The 21,726-nt window shown below is 45.1% G+C and overlaps 1 protein-coding gene across 8 annotated transcripts in view; it reads right to left on the reverse strand.

Moving 5' to 3' along the window:
- DENND4A (DENN domain containing 4A) overlaps positions 1–16,737 on the reverse strand; it is a 2,028,245-nt gene extending 2,011,508 nt beyond the window's left edge. For all 8 annotated transcript variants that reach the window (XM_069624248.1, XM_069624254.1, XM_069624251.1 and 5 more), the window contains exon 1: positions 16,670–16,737. The gene's annotated coding sequence lies outside the window, so the exon portion shown is untranslated. The remainder of the gene's footprint in view (positions 1–16,669) is intronic.
- Positions 16,738–21,726: the final 4,989 nt, after the last annotated feature.

Here is a 21,726-nt window from a genome sequence, read left to right on the forward strand (position 1 = left end):
CCATATGTTCAGAATTTGGCCTGCAGATGGAAACGGGAAAACGCATCAACCGAATCAATGAAGCCTTTCTAAAATATGTTTGTGAACAAGCTCTTCCTGGTGTTTTATTGTTGTGCATGCTGCTAGCTTTCGCCTGCAACTGCAAGAAGATAGTTACAAAACTGTCACGTAAGCTTTGGGACAGTTAAAATATCAGGCAACGGACGTACAAAAAAAAAAAGATGCAGAAGGGGTGTTCATTTTTATCCAGTCTTACATTTTATTCAAAGACCTTTCGGCATCTGTCAGTCTATGAATGTGCAATAAAATTACAAAACAGCCAAAAAGAGGGAAGGGCAAAGATATTCCTTAATCAAAACTGTAATGCCAATAAAAGGTGTTCCTAAACCTCTGGACCAATTGAGTATCAAGAATCCCAAAAGATGACGACAATATCATCGATGTGGGCGCCTAAAAAGTGTACTGGTGATGGGTGCATACATACAAAAGTATTTGTGATGGGAGAATGGGTATAGAAGAGAATCAACTAGGGTTAGAGAGAAAATGACAGGGCTAAAGCTTCAATCTATACTGGGGATCCGGACAGGAAGGTTAAGACAGATTTTAAGGCCTTTGATTGGAGGACAGTCACAGGTTGGTTGGAATTAGGTTTATCGGCCTTTATTGGACTGGAGTTCTGATCAACGTAAGGGCCTACTTCTAGTATCTACTTCTAGTATCTCTGGGGCACAAAGGAGCTTGTAGTATCCACGACTATTTTCAGGGTTGTTCATTTCTTCTTGTGCTCCTTGTTAAGACACACGTCAGTCCCTTTCTCCACATCCAACAATGATGCAATCCACCAAGGAACCCCACTAGTTAATGTGCTCTTTCATTATTTTCACCAATTATGCACTTGGTTTCTCACTCAGCCAGGCCAGTAGCTTGATTACTAGGGCATCCCAATACTATTTATGCCAAGTTTACTTGACATTGATCACATAGGATGCAGGTTTTGACAGCTTATATTGGAGCAACTTAAACTACTATAGAGATGTAAAATGCCTTAGCTTACGAATTCCCAGATGGACTTTAATGGTACAGAACAACCCACAGGACCTTCATTCTCAAAAGGAAGGGGAGAAAAAGGAGGATTTTATACTTCATTGTATCAAGGAAAAGTCTGCATGGAGTGCAGGTCTGGAATTGCTGTCTTTTCTAACGGACCATAAAAACTCCTGGACGCAGGAAAACACTCCACATTTCTAGCAGCGAGTTACACTTTAAGAAAACAAATCTTTTTCACTTTCACATGTAACTGTTAAATGTAATATATGTTTTCCATCTCAATCTAAAAGGTAATCTCTTGCAGGAACCTCTCCAGCTGCCCTCTCCTTAAGATATAGCAATGCATGCTAGCTCCTCTATTCTTAGTTCAGTCTCTTTGGTTTGCCCCTATTACTTGTACTTCCAGACACAGAAAAGTACAGAAAAAATGAAAAGAAATAGCGCATGCCCAGAGGAAGAACACAACTGGGGAGTACCTGGGATATCAGGTACCTCTGTAAAGGCTTGGCCATGTTAGGCTCCATGGGATTTTGGTGGCTTAGTTTTGCTCTGCATTGTCACTTCTTACATTTCAGTGATCTTTAGACCAGATGTATTTTCCTGACCGCTTTTTACATTCTGCTCTGGAGTTGGCATGATCTTTTTAACCTGCCTTTTCTTAATTACTTGCTTTGTCCAAACGGAGTACATGCTTTTTGTTTTTAAAAGCATTTAAATACTGGCCTTCCTCCCTCGGTACATGTCCAGAGCCTACCCAATAGTGAAGAGTCTAGGGGTTAAATTAATGGCCACAGGCTCTAGAGAAGCCAAGATATTCTCAGTCTGACAATTAGGCTGCACAAAACTGAACATTTTGAAAAGGGTTTTACCATTTCTTCCCGTTACATTTAGGTCCAATATTGTGACTGCATCTATCATGAGTTCCAATGCCATTTTTCTGGGTCAACCAGAGATGCTACTGCAATGCCTTCAAACTCTAGAGGGAACTCAGAGACTGGCTCACTCCAGGGACTTACTTCACCAACTGCATTGGCTTCCCATCAGGAGCCGAATAAAGTTTAAGGTGCTGCGACTTGTTCTACGTGCCACTCACGATGTCGGGGCAGAATTTTTACGATCTAAACTTGTGTCCTACATTCTGGGCAGACTACTCTGCTAGACAAATCAATCGCTGCTCTGTGTTTCCAAGTTTCGTCTTGACAGAGTGGGAGGGAGATCTTTTACAGTTCTTGCCCCCACGCTCTCGAACGTCCTGCCATTTGATCTTCGAAATCTCTCTGAATAGCTTCCTTTCCAAAAAGCTCTAAAAACGTATCTGTTCTAGTCCTTGCTGCTTAGTGGTTTCTCCCTTACTTTAGCGCCTTGATGCCTCGCAGCTTTTGCAGCGCTTTATAAATGCCTATACAATGCAATACCGGGAACATGGTTGGCACTGTAGTACAGCCGAGTATAAAGATGTACAGGAATATGAGATGGAATTATAGGTAGCAGTAATGGAAGATGGCAATGTCAGGGATCTACTTTCCAGTGCTGGAAATTCACAGAATGTACTGGGGGAACTCCCTCCCACCCCCCTGCTCCCCGTTTGTACGAAAGGGGGAGGATCAGGTGAGGGGAAGGCAGATTATCAGTGGTGGGGGCAAGAATGAGGGGCAGAGCTGGGTGTCAAATAATGTGGGTGCATTGAATATAGGATGCTTTGCATAAAAACAAAGTGAATTTTGGGAACTTAAGAATGACCAACAATTTATCAAGCATGAGCATGCAATGCACACTTGGTATGATGCTCATTTCATCTGTCAGAAAAGTCACTGACAGTAAAATGTGTGCAAAGCATGAGACATATACACCACTTGCTGTACTGATGAGAAAAGGAAGACATTCAGGTGCAGTTTGTGAAGTTATTGCATATCGCCATTCGCATTGAGACTCCAAACGCACAGCGTTCAGGACACTCGTGGCAGTCAGGAGCAGAGAATTTCCTCAACGTGGGCAGTTGGGCCTGGGATCTATGGTGCTCCAGTAAGGCAATTTTGTCGGAGCACAGTATTATGTTAGGTGTTACACCGGAGAAACTCTTGCCTACTCTCATATTGACTGCAATCACCGACACGTGGAGTCTACAACCTTCTTCCTTTATTTCCCTTAGCAGCTCTCCCTTCCTGGGCTCTAGTAGCCCCTCCTCTTTCACCTTTATCCCCGTGCAAATGTCCTTCCTCTTCTCCTTAAGGTAGTCCCTGGTTTTAAGGAGGGCTGTCCGTTTTCACTCCAGAACATCTCCCCCCCCACTTATCATTGTAGGATCTGTGTCCTTCTCTTCTTTCTGATGGGCATCTTGGTATGCGTCTTGACTTTGTTGGTGGTTCTCCATCTTCCTTACCGCCTTGAAGTCTGGGTGCCAACTTCGAGTTTCTCTCTGGGGTGAGCTCCTCTGTAGGGCTCTCGTCAGTTGGCAACCCCCACACCTGTGGCCACTCCACTTGTCCCTTGGTCACCTTGTCATTGTCAGTTATCTCCTCCTGCCAACGTCTCCTTGCCGACATCACCTCTTTCATGGCGTTCCCTTTCCTCTTTGGGATGTTTTTCATCCTCTCCTTTTCCTTGGGGTCTTCAATTCACCCATCACTTTGTCCACTTGCGTTATGTCCATTTCCTGCCCTTCTTCCTCAGTCTTTACTTTGTCGTCCATCTCCTGTGTCCTCATCTTCTTTTAATTGCCCTCGTTTTGACTCTGGTGGTCTAACCTGTTCTTTGTCCAATCATCACATCCTCTTGTTATCTCCTGCTCCCATCTCCCATTGCCATCTCCGTCCCTTCCCTCCACCCCCTCTGCGTTTGCTCTATACTTCTTCTGTTGATCTTCTTCACGTGCATCACCATCTTCTCTGTTTGTTGCGTTACTTTCATTTCTGCAGTGTATTTTCTCTAGATGCCTTGGACCTCTTTCTCCTTCATTGTCAGAACGTCCTTTGTACCTTCATTTTCCTTACAGACCATCATACTGTCACTTGATGGATGGCTGCAGTGTCTTCTGTCCTGCATTCTCAATTTGCTCTCTGCTACTCCCCCCCCTCCTTCTTTCTTAACTATTGCTGGGGTCGCTCTTCGGCAATTCCCACTTTGCGACTCCGGGGGACGGAGTCCCGTCTCTCTGCATCTTTGACTTCCCCTTTTTACTTGTGGGTGCCGGAAATCGCTTTTAGTTGCCGTTTACTTCTACTTCCCTTCACTCAGCAAGGCAGTTTGCCTGTTGACCCTCATTGCGGCGGACCTCCTTGTCCATATTTTCAGTGGGTGGATACCCTTTATTTCAGTGCTCTTAATAGGCAGGATGCCCGGGTCGGGCTGCCTCCCTTTACATTGGGCGTATTGCCCTTTCCTCTTCGCTGTGGCTGGGATCAGCAGTCACTACTGGGCGGATTGCCCTTCCCTTTTGTAGGTGAGCCGACTACTCACACCCACGTGGGCTTATTGCTCTTTATTACCAGGGTGGACCGCCCTCTTTCAGCCGTGGCGTAAATTGTCACTTTGTGCAGCGGAATGCTGTTACTGAGGGGCGGATTGCCCGTCTCTGATGCGGATTCCCTTACCATGTTGGGTAAAATATCCCCTTCCTGGAGCCGGGACCGGCAGCGTAATAGGGCAAATTGCCCTTGTGCGCTTCCTCGCACACATGGGCAGAGTGCCTTTTCCACAGACGTTTGCCCAATGGGCTGATTACCCTTCCTCATAATGCAGCGGATTGCCATTTTCCAGTATTCAATTGGGCAAATTGCCCAACCTCATACATTTCAGGGGACTGCCGTTTTCCAGTATTCAATGCAGTGGATTGCCCTGCAATGTGTGTGGTGGACTACCTTCTGTCTTCCTTCGTGGCAGATTTCCATCCACGTGGCAAGGATCCTGCTGTTTCACTATATTCACCTGATGTGACGGACTGCCGTCTACATATCAGGGACCTCAGCTGCTTCCTCGTAGAGAGCGTCTAATCCTCTTTCCAAACGGCAGATTGCCAAAGCCATGTTTCTTGTTCTGGGCGAAGTTTCCCTTCGTCACCAGTTGTTATGTCCGGTGTTCCACTGGAAAAAACGGTCTCTCGCCCACTCTCATTAACTGCAATCAAAGAGACGTGGAGTCTACTACCTTCTTCATTTATTTCCCTTCACAGCTCTCCCTTCCAGGGCTCTAGTAGCCTCTCCTCTTCCTCCCTCAACCCTGTGCCCATGTCCTTCCTCTTCTGCTTAAGGTAATCCATGGTTTTAAGGAGGATTGTCCTTTTTCACTCCACAACACACAGCTCTGTCTTGTTCCAGCCCAATTCCTTCCCTGACCTTACTGCCCCTTCATTAAGCTTGTTTCCCGCTTTATTTATGGTTTTATTTATTGTGCATTTGTTAGGCGCTTGTACGAGTAAATTGTGTTGTCAAAGCGCTCAAAAGGGCAACAAGGAAGGAACATGGGATAATACACTGGAGGATAAAGACGAACCTACTAGGCCTTGTGAGCATTCAGAAGTGCAGACAGAGTAGAGGGAAAGAGGGAGTGGGTGATAAGTGCTGGATTGCCCATGCTCGTGGGTGAGCAGCAGATGTAAGTGCCCAGTGTAGGAAGTGTTAGGAAGCGTTCAGCTGCAGTAAGCATGTAAGTGTAGGCCTACAGTGGCATAGGCCAGTGGGTGCCAACGCAAGTGCTGTGGGCGGGTGGAGGCGATAGGGTGTGGGAGGCCAGGGCCCTGAAGGACACATAAGGGCCCTGGTCAGCTCTCAGAAACTGTGGGATTAGCAGAGGAGGGAAGAAGGGAATGAAGAGTTGAAAAGGAAAGTCTTAAAGGGGCTTTCAGAATTTAAGGGGATCCGGCTCAAGACAAAGAGGAAGGGGGAGGCTGTTCCATAAGAGGGAGACAGCTGAGGAAAGAGATCAGTCACCGGCCCTCTGTTTAGCAAAATGCTTGACACACAAGAGTTGGTACCAGAGGAACATAGAGGTCTAGAGAGGAGAGTATTTTGTATGAGCAAGTTGCAGATAGCGTGGTCTCCCGCCCCAGACAACCTTATGGATGATGCAGAGGGATTTGAATTTTATCCTTGCAGCAACCGGGAGCCAGTGAAGAGTTTTTAGGGCAGGAGAGATGTGCTCCCTGGGCTTGAGGCCAAGGATAAGTCTTGCTGCCCTATTCTGGATTAGCTGGAGGGGTTGTAGGAAGCAAGAGGGTAGATTCAAGAGAAGGTTATTACAGTAGTCTAGCCTAGAGAGAGCCAGGACTCTGGCAACATTGAGCTTCTTGGGGAAAGTGAGAAAAGGGAGAATTCCTTTGAGAAGGACGAGTTGAAAGTGGGACTTCTTGGCAATGACCTGAATGTGAGGGAGGAAGGAGAGTGAGGAGTCGAAGATGACTCCAAGGTTTCTGGCTTCAGATGAAGGAGAATGGGGTCGGGGGGGAGAAGAGGGAACAGGGGTCCCAATATGAAGGATCTCCGTCTTGCTGGCGTTGACGCAGAGATCATTGGAAGTGCACCAGGACTGGATGGCAGATATGCAGTCCAGGATGAAGGAAGAAGGTCAACAGGAAGTTTGAAGAAGAGTTGTGTGTCATCTGAATAGTACTGGAAGTTAGGGGAGAAGGTGGAGATGACGAGTGCCAGTGGAGCAAGGTAATTGTTATAGAGTCAGGGGGAGAGGTTGGAGCGCTCTGAGACACTACAGGTGGAGAAAGAGGTAGGGGAGGAGAAGGTGCCCAGAATAACCTGGGACGGACGGCCACGTAGGAAGGAGGTCATCCAGTGCAGTGCCTGTTCCGAAATACCCAGGTTATCATGGAGCTGTTTTATGAGGATGAAGTAGTTAACCGTGTCAAAGGCAGAGGAGGGATCAAGTAGAATGAGGACAGCTGGGGAGGTAAAATCCAACGATGCAAGCAGTTCTTCACAGGTGTTCAGAAAAGCAGTTTCTGTGCCTCTGGATGCTCGGAATCGAGATTGATGGTCGTGGAGACCGCCAACAAGTACAGTATGTGTAGTAAATTGGGGGGGGGCAGCTTCTCCAGGAGTTTCCCCAAGGGAGGGGATAGAAATAGGGTGGTAGTTGGCTGGACAAGTGGGGTATGCTGAAGATTTTTCAGGAGGGGTGCACAAGGGAATGCTTTAGGGAGGGAGGGAAAGATCCAGTGGCAAAAGAGTGGTTGCAGAAATCAGCAAGTTCACGGGCAAGAGAGCCAATGTTGTCCTTAATGGTTTGGAAAGAGCAAGGGGAAACCTGTTTGGAGGAGACCTTCATGCAGCAGACAACTCTGGTGACCTCATCAGGTGTGACAGGGGAGCAGGAGGAGAAAGAGGAAGAAGGAAGATGGGAGTCCATAGGAGGCAAGAGAGTGGAGGAGGGGTGGGGGGAAAGGGATGCAAGGGTGCTCAGGATGTCCTGGGTTTTAGTAGTTTAGAGTGTGGCCAATGCATTGCAGAGGGCTTGGGAGGAGTGAGGATGAGACTGCGGAAGGGTTGTCTAGTTCTCTGCAGATTAGTAAGTTCAGCAGCAAATTCAGCATGGCTCTTACCTGCACTATCTACACCATTAGCCTGATCCATGTAAAAGCTGAGACACTCATGCACTGCGTACCAACTACCAAACGCAGCTCAAGGGCACCTTCGGTACAGATCCAGATCTGCTGCTGGGCCAACAGGTCTCTACTCTGCTGATAGAAGCACGAACCAGCCTGTGAGCAGGCAGTGGCAAGCCATAAATGGCTTGCAATACGTAAAGTGCAGGGAACCCACCAGTCAGCTGAACCACTGCAGATTCTGCAGATCTGTGCTCTCTTATTGCAGCGCAGAGGCCTCTGCCATACGGTCGGGGTTTCGTTTTATCGCTGAACTTTGCAGTCTGAATATACTGGAAATAGATCTCTGAACACGGTTCCCAGAAGCGCTGAACAGCCATTTCACTGGTGCCTTTACACATGGTTGCCTACTTTCGATTTTCTCTTCAGGGGCAAGAATCCCCACCTACTCCACCCCCCACAGTGAATATGAGCAAGCAGTCGAGCTTGACCACTTCCCAGGCGGCAAAGGTGCATTTTAGAACACATTTTACAGAAGTAGCAAAAACCTAAAGTATTTCTAGGTGTGATATCTTGCAGCTTTCTTCTTTGGGACGGTCGCTGAACCATAAAGGATTTAACATAGCAGGTGAATTCCTGATGATGCGCAAAGTCACTGCATTAGCAACAGTACATTTCATGTACATGGTTTAAAACCCATTTGTGTTTTATCTCCTGCAGGGTTGGCAATGTGTGCCGTCTCATTTCTGATGTTAGCCACAGATAAAAATCGTAACCACCTATGCGGGGACAAAGTGCAGTACCTGCCCCCGTTGCTACAGAAGTAAGGGGGGCAGTCGCCCCCTGTACTCGGCACCCATGCCTTCATAATATCTGCAGTTATATTTGAAGGGGGTGTGGTCTACTGGCCACATGTTTAACTAATGAATTGCAGAACGGAGTTCCAATCCTTGCAGTGCTTAGAAGTACAGGTCTGCTTGGGACGAGTGTGCTTGGGATACATACTACTTCATGAAGTCTGTTTTTTCATTTGATAAGTCTTAGCCATATTTTTAGGAACTTTGTCAAAACATCCTACTTCCTAAAGCGGACAGTGGCGTGTTCGCACATTGGCTGACGATTGCCTCTTAGCTGTGCAAGCGGTTTGGTTTTAAATGTCGTGTTGTAGTCATAGTTTTTTTTATTCTAATCTCTGATTTTCATTAATGGCACTCTGTCTATAAGTATTCGTCTTTCCTTTCCAGGTGCACTTGACAGTGAATGGGTGGGCCTGGGCTCAACCCTACTTCTTTCTGCTCAACTCAACTTCTTTTGACGTCTCTTTCATCGCAATCTTTTTTTTTTTATCAGAAACACTGTTGGCCAATTTAGAGTTACCTTTATCATATATCAGAGAGACGTGGTTCTCAGACCAACGAATCGGCTATGTATGGCCTTCCTATCAATTATCGGATCCTTTCCAAACAAGGTTTCGAAGAAGGGAGCTCTGACACTCTCCAAATACATCTAATACAAAATGAGCACCTCCCCGGCTGGGAGATTCTACACTTTAAGGGCCAGTTGACTGGAATTTTCCTACAAACACAAGTCCAAAGTAAAAAGATGGCAGACAGTAGGACAAACCATGGCCGCCCAGAGATAATGTCTTCTTTAGTCTTCTTTCCAAAGAACCCGTGAACGCAAGCAAAGTAGTATGTCCCGCTGACCTCTGGCACCCCCTTAAAATAGAAACTCTAGAAATCGAATAACGGCCTTAAAGTGCCTTGCTTTCGAAACCAGAGATGTATCTTATGTTGTTGCAAAAGCAAGCATAGCAGGTTAACGCTTTCATGTCTTTAATAAAGTTATCCATAAGTTATCCCAACTGCCAGAAACTGTAACTGTGTTCAGCAAAAAAGGCTACAAAAATATACTTGTGTAAGAGAAAGACATTGCCTAGGTTAAATACTCAAACCCTTCGAAAGCATGTTTTCCATAATGAAAGTAAAATAAACTGTGCATACATGTTGAAATCTTAATACAGCCCCCCACATGGAATATTTGATTTTGTTACTTTCAAGTGGGAAGTCAGAACTGAAAAGAACATGCCCCTCAGAATTTGAGCAAGCTATGAACCACCCACCTGACCCCCGCCATGCCACCCCACCCCACACCACTGGAAGGAGAACCTATAACGTCCTATATCATTAATGTTAAGAAACCCTTTCCCCTCCAACCAAGAAATTGCATTCACTTTACTTTCAAAAGCACTCTTGAATACAGGGAAATCATGGCAACACTCAGGTTGCCCCAGGGCCCATTTTACTACAGCAGTAAAGTTTTTAACAGCAGCGGGCCGGCTGGGTCCAATTAGCAGGTGGCCCCATAAAAGGATCGGAAGGCAATAGAAAAACCTATGGATACAGTAGCCCCCCCTGCTACCGAGGGAACAGTGGCTGCACCCAGATACAGGCCCAGGGGACCAGCAGGGGAACTGAATCAGCTCTACAAAACATTCCACCAAACGAAACATTTCACCCAAACCATGGACCAGTGTGAAATATTTTCCACCTTGAGGCAAGACATGGCGTTACAGCCAAAGCAAGCTGAATCATTCTCTAGCCAACCCCCACAGGCAAATAAACCACCATACTGCACTTCATATTTCGTTCCTTTACAGGCACATCTTCCCTTCACAAGCTCACAATTAGCACACGCACATTGCCACCTTCAACGAGGCCTCACACACGCTTACGTCTACTGACCCTTCACACTGCTCCATCGACCACAGGTGATCAACTCCCATGAATGAGAATGTCCTGATGCCAGGCCTGAGCTCTTGCAGATCCTGTAATGAAAGGGCGGTTGACACCCATAAAAGAATGTCCCACATTGAGTGAAATATTTCCCACATGATGTGAACTTGACCATTATCATCGTCCACTGGTTGGGGCATTTTCTGCAAATCTGAAGGTTGGGGGAACGAACGAGGGGAGTGGGTGCCAGAAAATTGATCTCCGGGAAACAGGTGGGGTAAGAAGCATGCCAGCATGGATTTTGAGTAATGAAGTCTTGCGAGAAACAAATACTAAGATGTCCCCAATCTGACACATGCTTTGCACTTTCACGTGCTCTTCTCCAGTACGTGCAAAAATCGATATACCAGAGTATGACACGCATATCTTGGTTCTAATAAAGATGAATGCAAAGCAACTGTGTTCTTTGGAAGTTCGAATATGATCTATATTCTCCTGATACACCATCAATGTTCACAGAAAAACACTGTATGGTTACATTTCTTTATGATGCACAGACCTTTTTATTCACGGTAGGACAAGTCTAAACCAGGTGGGACTCTTACTAAGCATGATGGATATTATTTTAGAATCTAGACGTACCAGGACTAAACCCTAAAACACGAGATAAAGCCCCTATAGGTCAGCGATTGCTACCAGTCCTAGTTTTCCCACTGTGTGTTGCTTAGTAGGCCCCAGAAAGACCCCTAACATCATTCAGGAGATCGCCTTACTTTTACTAAGAATCAAAGTACCCAGGACTACTAACGCTCCCGTCTAAAGGTCACAGGGATTGGCGTTCAATGAGAAAGGCATCAACAAAAATTCTTCAATACTACTGCAAGAAGGAGCGCGGTCTTGATGGTATGTTAAACGAGTATTAGTTGTGTATCACATATTGGCCATTGTGCGCATTTACATCATGTTTCTGACCATGGGCTACCATGAAAGCCACTTTCCTAATTAAACTTGATAGCTTACAGTGATTTGTCCCTTCAGCCTCCCTTCCACCTCTGGTTCGTGGTCCACTATAAAATTAGATAATTGGTGCATCCATTCGCGGAGCAACACATTCATGTAGACTATCACATAGAAGCGTCATCTGCCCTTTCGATTTCGATCCGTTCATCTTTTTCTCTCGACCATTGGCTTGCCTTCCCTTTCATTATCCTGCTCAGCAATCTATGGACTCCCAGGGTCACTTTCCGACATGGTTCTAATTAGTTTAATTTCTACTTTTTATTCTTGGGCCCGAGACATATTTACACTTCCGCCACCCCTCTAATATGTTACATACATTCTCTGATCTTTTTTGCCATCCTCTCCTAAATAGTTCGGAGTATGCGAGGACGTGTTACAGGAATATGTAAATCCAGATGAGTCAGAATACAACCGACTTAGAGGTCCCTGGTAGAGTCCAATTCTATGCCACTAATGGGCTCCCTCATACTTGGTCGGTTACCCTTCTGGGGGGGGGGGAGAGAAAAGAAAGGGAGAGAAAAGAAAGAGAGAGAACGAGAGAGAACGAGAGAGAACGTGAGAGAACGTGAGAGAACGTGAGAGAACGTGAGAGAACGTGAGAGAAAGTGAGAGAAAGTGAGAGAAAGTGAGAGACTTCTGTGAAGGCAGACAGCAGCACCAGAAAGAATGTACAATGGTAATGAGATTCTATGCCCACCGTGCTGCCAAGTGGTCTACCTTTTTATCTCACCTCTAGCTATCCTATACATGTCATCGTCAGCCTAGTATCAGATTACCATACCCTAGTCCTATTGTCCCTGCGTTTGTTGCTATTGACTTGTTGGGATTCGTTTTTTCCTAGCCGTTTCATGATCCAACACAGTTTCTACTAGGGGGACACCATTAAAAACCAAACCGTTTCGCTCGCACACATCTGTGCCCATCAGTGAAATGAATCGCATGACAAGATTGGTTGCTTGGTAAAGTATGACAGAAGTATATGAATTTGGGAACAAAACAAAAAAGCATGCAGCAACAATCATCACCACCTTAATAACCATCAAACAGCCTTCAGACCACACTGCCATAAATGACAAAGACATATCCGCTGCTTCACTCTTTGAACATAGAGAACTTCAATTTGTAGCATTTTTCACTAGTTATTTGAATTGTATGCATTTGATATAATATATCTTTAGTGTGCTTGAATACTTAATAATTTCATACCCTTGGAGTATGCCCAAAACCTTTTCAAGCCATCACAATCTTCTTCAGGTGGATAAATTAACAAAAAGTATGAATAACTTAATCAGCGTTCCCGCTCCCACGGGAACCACGTGGGGGATCACATCTGAGTCATGGACTAGTTAGATACACCCACACCCACACCAGCAAACAAACATGATACATCTCAAAGCGAATATAGTGTTGTTCATGACAATTAAAGGTCTGATGATAAACTGGACTGGTTGTATATACAGTACATTTCCTTTTGCAACAGTTTCTTTTTTCTGTTACCACTACCAGGCGACACTGCAGCAGACCAAAAACCAAATACCGCTTGCAGGCTTGGGATGATGCACTCTGTCACAGACAATCACAATCCCTGCCTCACTGTCCTCATCGAAGGGCCACTTTTGATATGGGTGACCAACAAATATTACTCCATACCTCTCAAAGCACGTGGGCTTTGGGCCAACACTTGTTTACATCTTAATCTGACCTCCCAAACAAGCATTCGTTTATCCAGCTAGGTAACTTAAAGTCACAAAGGATACCTATCACGCGTGGAGTCACAAGAGGATCTCAGTGGACAACTTTCAACAACAAATTTAAAAATGACTACTACGCAGATGATACCCAGCTCTACCTGGAAATCTCTGCCAACAAGGAAGTATAATCTCTCTAGGAATGTTACCACAAATCAAACATGAATGTCAAGTACCTGCTTGAAACTTAAAACCACCAACAATGAGTTTGCCCTCATAACCAAACACCCCATCTACACCCAGATGTTATACTGCCTCTCAGACATGAAGTTAGACATGTTACATTTCTCCAGGTTGTCAAATCACGTGGCTTTGGCATTGATAGTGCGCTTTCCTTCAAGCATCACATCACCAAGTGAACTAAAGCGGCCTGGTACCAGCTCTGGTTGCTATGAATAATAAACACTCTCTCGAAGACCGGGATTTAAGAATCACCATCCAAGCATGAATCCTTGCTGACCTTAAAATGAGGCAATGCCCTGCTCCAGGGGAGTCCCTGAACATACACTGAAGAACATAATCCACACAGAAACTCATCTCATCAAATGACAGAAAAAATTTGACTGCATCGCATCGACTGGTTACGCCTTCAAGCATGCACTACATTCAAAGCTTTCTGTATCACATGCAAAGCTATGTTCACCAAAACAACCCTATATTTGGCAGAAAAGATTGTGGCCTCAAAGACATACTACATCAGCCAGTGTACAGCTGTACAAGCCTTTGGCAGTCATGCTCTCGAAATCTGGATTAAGCTCCAGACTACCTCATCACTCATGCAGTTCAAAAAGAGTTGAAAAACAATCTTTTCAAATAATATTTCAGCTACCTCTGCCCACCATTGATCCTCCACCTCCCACAAATCTCTCTGTGCATCGTTATAACTGTGTGAATGCACTGTGCTTCATTGTGGCACAGCTAGGCAAGTGGTTAGTAAAACCAAATACAAATATGAATGACAGATCTTTATGCCTTCAAGTTTAGCTGAAAGCTCTGAGGTTTATCCAATTAGCTATTGTCAAGCCAACTGTGTTGTGCGCACAGCATCCTTATACATCACCACATTACCCCATTGAGATTCGGTTTCCAGTTACCTTTAAATTCAATAACCCACACCTTTACACCTAATTGCTCATGTCTGACTACATAATGTTGTATTTTAAATTCATACTTAGTTTTAAGATGTTCTTTACATTATATATGTATATAACCACTGACTATTGGACTACTTTTGCTACTGGACCCTTAACTGTCAATTTGCATTGTGTGTTAAATCCTGTGATACCAACAACAGCATGGTGAATCTTAGTAGCATTTAGAAGTGAAGTTTGTTTATGGACTCGGTTATAAAATATTGCAGGTTGAACACGACAGTAGTCTCAAAAATTGTTTGCACATTCTGTGATCTCTAACAGTGGATCTCACTGCGCCCTTCTAGTTTGTTGTATTCTCGGGATGCCGGTGGCTTTATGCTCTCCAGTAGCATCTTTCTCTACAGCTCTGCCACAGTCCCTAGCAGTGTGTGTTTTCATCATACTCTAGCTGTCTCACATAAACATCGCTAAGGTTCAGCCAGGCGTTCTGGCCGTTGGAAACAAACAAAAAACACTGACATGGGCCCAAGTGCAAATAATTGTTAAGTCAGAGCCCCCTATAACAAGGGCCCATCCTAGCAAGTGTTAGTGTGTGCTTTATGATCCTCTTCAATTACATATTTAATAAATCCAGCTAACAACATAAGTCTTATGGATGGCAAGACGTTTTCCTTAGTTGCTGCAAAACATTTGAACACCCTTCCCATATTGATCTCTGTAACAGAAAACAATCTGAAGTTCAGGCAGCTTTGGGCGCAGTGGGATTACACACACACAACCCCCTCTCGGAGTGTTTTGAAGCCACTTGACTGGTATTAAAGTACTTATTAAATGTAAAACCTTATTACAACGTCTCTTTTTATGGTTAATTCTCGTTCTTATTGTATGGCATGATTCGTTTTTCACTTATAAGACTTGTGGGGCGCGCAGCCCTCACAGGCCATAATCAAATTGACAGAATGGTTAACAACCTTATTATAAGCACATTTTATTAGTGTTGTGGAACATTTACAGAGGGAGGATTTCAAGGTGATGTAAAAGGTAAAGCATTGCAATGGTAGGAACACAACATTGGGAAACATGTCTCTCATGGAGACAGCCAATAGGACCACTAGTTTGACTTTGTGTTAACAAATATTCGTATTCACATTTAGATATATGAACAGGAAAGAGCAGATCGTCTGCTCACTGAAACATTCGAAAACTGCTGTATTAGTGAATTTTAGTTTCACAGTAAGTGGGAGAAAAATTGTGAAGGCACTTGAACACTAAGCAAAGGACGTTGAATACAAGATGGTTTTAAATGTCAAACAAACTGATCTTAGGAACTAATTTCAAGAAAGGGCTGCATTTTCAAAGCCATGCATATGATGATAGCTTGTGATGCTTTCTTAACCAACGGAATTAGTATGATCTGATAAGGCTTTCATAGGTGGATCAAATTATAGGCCAACCTTAAACTGGCTATGCCTCCCATTGCTCTGCTTCTCAAGTGCAGTACAACAGCAATGTGTGATGGGCAAGTAGTAGATGATCTAATCACAGCATCCAACAATAGTTGAGATTTTGATCAGCATCTTACGTGGTATGTCTGGGGTCTGTGTTCCAATGATAGGCAGAGGGGCGATACAGAGGGACCACTTCCTGCTAAATAGTCATGCTTGCCCCGTCTGTCCTCTCGTGCCCTGTGGCGGCTTTTCGGCTTCTCACTCCGTACCGTGATCATTCTTCATTCTCTAAGATTCGTTTTCGTCCCTCCGCCTGGTTCTCGTTCTTTGGAAGCCTCGCTCTCGTTCAACGTCTCTTTCTGTGCCCGTCTCGGGTGCTTCCCGTCACTTTTGCAAACAGTATGATAGCATGTCCGCATTTCCCTCATTATGTAGCATACCTACTTCTCCCCGTCCCTCCCACCACTATCCCTCTCAGATACGTACTGTATGTCCAAGTTCATTACAGCCCGCCTCACCTCACACACACATACTGTACACCATGCTGTGTGGTTCCCACATCCCGCGTACCTCCCAAGGTTCTCCCCCGACCCCAGCTGCAGCCCAACTCTCTCCCCACATGTAGTCTCAACCATAGCTATGCCCCCATTCACGCTGGCTTACGTTATATCCGCCTATCTTCCTCTCTTTATCTCACTCACGGCCATATTAAAAAAAAAACGGTTCCCTTACACCCCACCCCAAAAAAATATTCCGGTTGCCACTTTCGCTGTTTTCCTCGTTACTGACGGTCTCTTTTTGGCCAGGTTAATTGTGCCTCAGCTGTGCTCCCTGTTGCTTTACCCCCCTCCTCTCCCAGAGATCACGTTCGTTCCCCCGTCCGATTCCCGTCAGGAGCGCGGACAGAGCTAACGGTGTAAACCCTCAGCGTCAACATGCATTTCCCCCCCCCTCATCAGCGCAGGGGCGCGCGCCTAACACCACCCCCCCTCCTCCCGCGGTCCCAGTTCTGCGGGCACCTCCTCACCTCAGGAGCTGTCAGTGCCCGCGCAGCCCCGATCCTCCTCCGCCGCCATCTTGGCTGTCAGTGGGCGGGAGGTGGGTGGGGAGCGGCGCGTGACAGGAGGAGCGAGGGCTGTCATAACCCCGGACTTCACAACACACCTCCGGCCGAACAGTAGTGGGGAAGACTGCGCTGAGAACGCCGAAGGGTAGTGGACCCAATTTCCCCGACCTCAGGACCTGTAACTCCCCATTCACCCCTAGTATCGTTATGGCATTTGTAGTAAGTACTCCGCCCCGTCCTCCGCCCCGTCCACGTTAGCGGTTTATGTCGGCAGAAAAGCAGCGATAAGTGCTATGATGAAACAACATTAAATACTGCCCGAGACATACCCAGGAAAACGTATCCGTTCTACACCAGGAAATGCCCCATAACCAGGGCAACGTACTGTGCCACCAAGCCGACAAAATATTGTGCCTTTAGTAGTGCACGGTGCATATACTACATAGCGAAACCTGTTGAGTCTTCAACGCTGGTGAAATCAGATGCTTGTAAGGGTGTTACTACACAATCCAATGGAAATTAAGATCGTTCCGCGGATGATGGTTTGCTGGGAGCATTATCGCATTTAAGCTAGTTCAAAGAAACGTGCTTTTTGGGTGGGTGAACAAAAGCCTTATTGTGACAGCGTCTAAATGAGAGAAAGTTTATTGAACATACCTTGCCATCACATCAACAGACCACGTCCTGAACGTACACCATGACAACATACCATGCCTACCATCCCATACCAGAACACATTAATTGTTGTCAAACATTTAGTTAGTGGACAATGCCATTGTATGATGCAAAGTCAGCAAAGCATGCTGCTACTAGGAAAATATGTATATTGAAGCATACGTAACGTAATGCCCAACAGGCTCAATGAAAGGCAGTCGCTGTGCATCGTCAGGTGCCACAACGGATAGACTGTCTGGGCTGCGTGTTTGTTCTGGATTGTGCTGAGAAACCTGTCGGTCAGCGGTGAGTGTGGTGCTCATCGCAGCATCCATTTCACACGCAACTACTGACGATGAGATGGATGCTCTGTACAGGGGCTTCGCTTGGATTTGCGGGGCCCTGGGCGGCATAAGATGTGCTGACTGTTGAGTCATGGAACCAGACGCACATATAACTGTGAGTTTATTTTCAGGAAAGCGGATAGTACACAGCAGGCGCCCTCCTCAAGAGGCAGGCTCCAACTGCCTTTACATACAAAAGAAAATCTGCACAAACCTTCCAATTAGAATGAACACATCAATGCATTCCAGTTAGAATCAGGTTACATCATAATGTAATTGAGTTGCAGTGTTTTAGCTAAAAGCAAGTATGACACTTTTCTGAAGTAAAAAGGATCTAAATCTCAACACATCTCCTTCCTTTAAATCAGAAGCATTTAACCTAAGTAATAATCATCAAACTTAGTAGGTCTGTTCCTGACTCTGCTTGTTTTCAAACCACTGTCAATGTTAATATTGCGGTCACACTCAAAATTCACTACTCTACCCGCAATTGGTCCAGGCACTAGGGCTTCTTCCTCATAAGACAAATTCTGGTCCCGCTCCTCACTTCTTTCACTCACAACTTTATTGCTTTTGGCAAGTCTAGACATTGCCCAACATTCACCACCCTCCATTATAACAATATTCCCCCTTATGGCTGCGATTCTCTTGGGACCAATACATTTACTAGTAATGCACTTGGGAGAGACTCTAGGATTTTTGATGTAAGCCCAGTCTCCAACCGACCAAATAATTCCTCCAACAGACTTTTTTGCATCAAAGCGAACTTTGTACTCATTCTGAGTCTCCCTAACAAGGTCCATGACTTTTCCTCTGTCAATATGTACACTCTTCGCTAGATTCAACCAACCCGGACACAGCCTTGTACCAGGGTGTCTACCCTTGAGAGATGAGAAAGGTGAAATACCAGTCACCGAGTGTGGGGTCACACAGTAGTTCCAGACCATTTCCCTAAGGACCGTCTGCCACTTCAACCCCGAGGCCATGGCCAACTGTAACCCACCCTTAAGAAACCTATTGGTTCTTTCAACTAGACCATTCGTTCTGGGTTGGTACAATGCTGTCCTGTAATGTTTGATACCATATCTATTAAAAAAATCAACCATTCTGTCCGAACAAAATTGGACCCCATTGTCTGAGATGAGCTCAGAGGGAAACCCCTCTCTGTAAAACACTTCCTCAAAGAAAGTGATCATTTGTGAAGTGGTTGCCTCCCTTATGGGTTTCCACTCGACCCATTTTGAGTGATAATCTACTAGTACAATAAGGTATTTGAAATCTTCACCTAATTCCTGAATGGGTCCCATCAAATCCACTGCTAACTTCCTCCAAGGCTCTGCCGGGACACTAACCGGCCTTAACGGGGTATCCCTGACAACTTCACTTTTATCACTCCTTTCACATTCTTTGCAATTCCTGACACATCTCTCCACTTCACCATCTATACCTGGCCACCAAAATGATTGCCTGATGTGTCTTTTGGTACCCCCCAACCCCATATGGCCTTGGTGAGCTATGTCCACTAGCTTGGATCTGATTTCATAGGGAGGTATAATCCTCATCCCCTTTCTGAGTTGAGACCCGTCCTCCGACAAATTCAATTCTTCCTTGACATTGTGAAACACATCAAACTTCCTCTCCACCAGATCCTTTCTGGGCCAACCTGCTTTGACCCAGACTTTGACTTGGCCCAATACCTCATCCAGATTATCAGCAGACACCCATTCCTCTTTACTTATAGCATTGTGCACCATTTCACAAATACTGACGGTAGACTCCACATTCACATTCTTGAAATCTCCGGCTGAATAGGTAGTCTAGAAAGACAATCAGCAATGACATTTTCACCACCAGGAACATACACCATCCTGAAATCGTATGCCAACAAATCAATCATCCACCGGGATATCCTGGGCGAACCCTTAGTCCAGTCGGCACTGCCCAACAACTGAACTAAATGTTTGTGATCAGTTTTTACAATGAACGATTGGCCCCATAGGAAAAATTTGAAATGGTCTACTGCCCACGACACAGCCAAAGCTTCTCTCTCTACCACAGAGTAGTTGTTCTCCGCCCCCCTCAAGGGCCGGGAGGCAAAAGCTATGACATGTTCAATGCTCCCTTCATACTGAAAAAGGGCGGCCCCAAGCCCTAACATGCTCGCATCCACAGCAAGCACAGTTTTCTTTCCAGATACAAACCCACCCAAAGAAGGTGCTTCGACTATGCCCTCTTTAATTTTCTCGAAGGCTTTCTGACATTCATCCGACCACACATATCTGGCACCTTTCTTCAATAAGTCTCTCAAAGGAGACGAAATATTAGAGAACCCATCAACAAATTTGTGATAATATTCTGCCAACCCCATGAAAGATCGCAATTGTTCCTTATCAAGGGGTTGGGGAGCACCCACAATGCTATCAACCAAGGACTTCCTAGGAGAAATACCATTGCTGGAAATCTTGTGCCCCAAATAATCTACTTCTGTCATAGCAATTCTGTATTTCTCTCTTTGCACAGTCAAACCAGCATCCTTAAGTCTAATCAACACAGATCTTAAAGCATTGTCATGTTCAACACCGTTCTTGGCAAAAATAAGAATGTCATCCTGAAATACAGTTACATTGCTTAGACCTTTAAGTACTGTTTCCATCACTCTTTGAAAAACCGATGCCGCTGATGCCAAGCCAAAGGGCATGCGTTTATAGATAAAAACACCTTCTGGAGTAATAAATGCAGTTAACTGTTGACACTCCTTAGACAACGGGACTTGATGGTATGCAGAAGAAAGATCAATAATGGAAAACAGTCTAGGCTCTCCTAGTGTGGAGAGAATTTCCGAAATATTCGGCAAAGGATGTCTTTCAACTACAATGTTCCTATTAAGACTGCGTAAGTCAACACACAACCTCATTTTGCCATTTGCTTTGGTAACTAGAACGATGGGGGACAGCCATTCTGTAGCTACTACGGGTTCAATAACCCCTTTGACCATCAGACTGTCAAGTTCTTGTTTAAGTTGTGCCCTCATCTTCAATGGCACTTGACGAACCTTATGCACAACAGGTTGAGCATTATTTTTCAGTCTAATGTGATGCTCAAAGTCTTTGAGTTTGCCAAGTCCCTCAGAAAACACTTCTGGAAATTCCTTCGTCCAGAAATCCCCCACTTCGGCAATTGAAACTGGAACAGATGCACTAGCTTGTACTATGATACCCAATTTCTTCTGTTCCTCCCAACCCAGTAAAGAAGCTCCCTTTTCTGCCACAAGGAATGTGGCTTGACAGTTTCTTCCCTTGTAGAACACTCCTGCAGAGAATTGGCCAACGATATTTATATCAGAATTTGCATATCCGCATACTCTAACACTGGTGGTAAGAATGACGGCATCATCTTTTTTTAAAAACATTTCTCAATGTGTCCCTGGATATAATAGACCATGGTGAACAAGAGTCCACTTTCATTGAGAGTTCAACACCATCAATCCAGAATGTGTCCACAGGACCTTTGTTATTAGTGGACAATTCCGAAATTTGAAACACATGTTTAGGGGTCATCTCTTGTATGGCAGAAGTTTGATGAACATCGTATCCTGTCTTGATGTCAACTTCCTCATGATTGAACATTTTCGTTTCCACACAGTTGATTGATTTATTTTTGCAAACATTTGCAAAATGACCCTTGCTTTTGCATCTGAAACAATCTGCATACTTGGCAGGGCATGACGGAAAATTCATTCCATGTCTGGAGCTGCCACAACGAGGACACATGCTTTTTGCGTTCCACCCTCCTCTTTTGATCGTAGTGTAATTACCCTTCTTTTTTTGATCCACCACGCACACCGAGGCCTGATCAGAATTAGACTTGTCATTCTTGAGTTCCCTGACATACTCAGAGGTTTTTTCAATGCTTCTCGCCATTTCAATTGCCTCTTCAAGGACCATATCTTTTGCAAGTAACTTCTCTTGAATTCTTGGGTTATTTGTGCATCTGACCAGCTGGTCTCTGATGAGAGAATTA

This window comes from Ambystoma mexicanum, chromosome 11 (assembly GCF_040938575.1).
Source record: "Ambystoma mexicanum isolate Mex_15411 chromosome 11, UKY_AmexF1_1, whole genome shotgun sequence".
Classification (NCBI taxonomy): Eukaryota; Metazoa; Chordata; class Amphibia; order Caudata; family Ambystomatidae; genus Ambystoma; species Ambystoma mexicanum.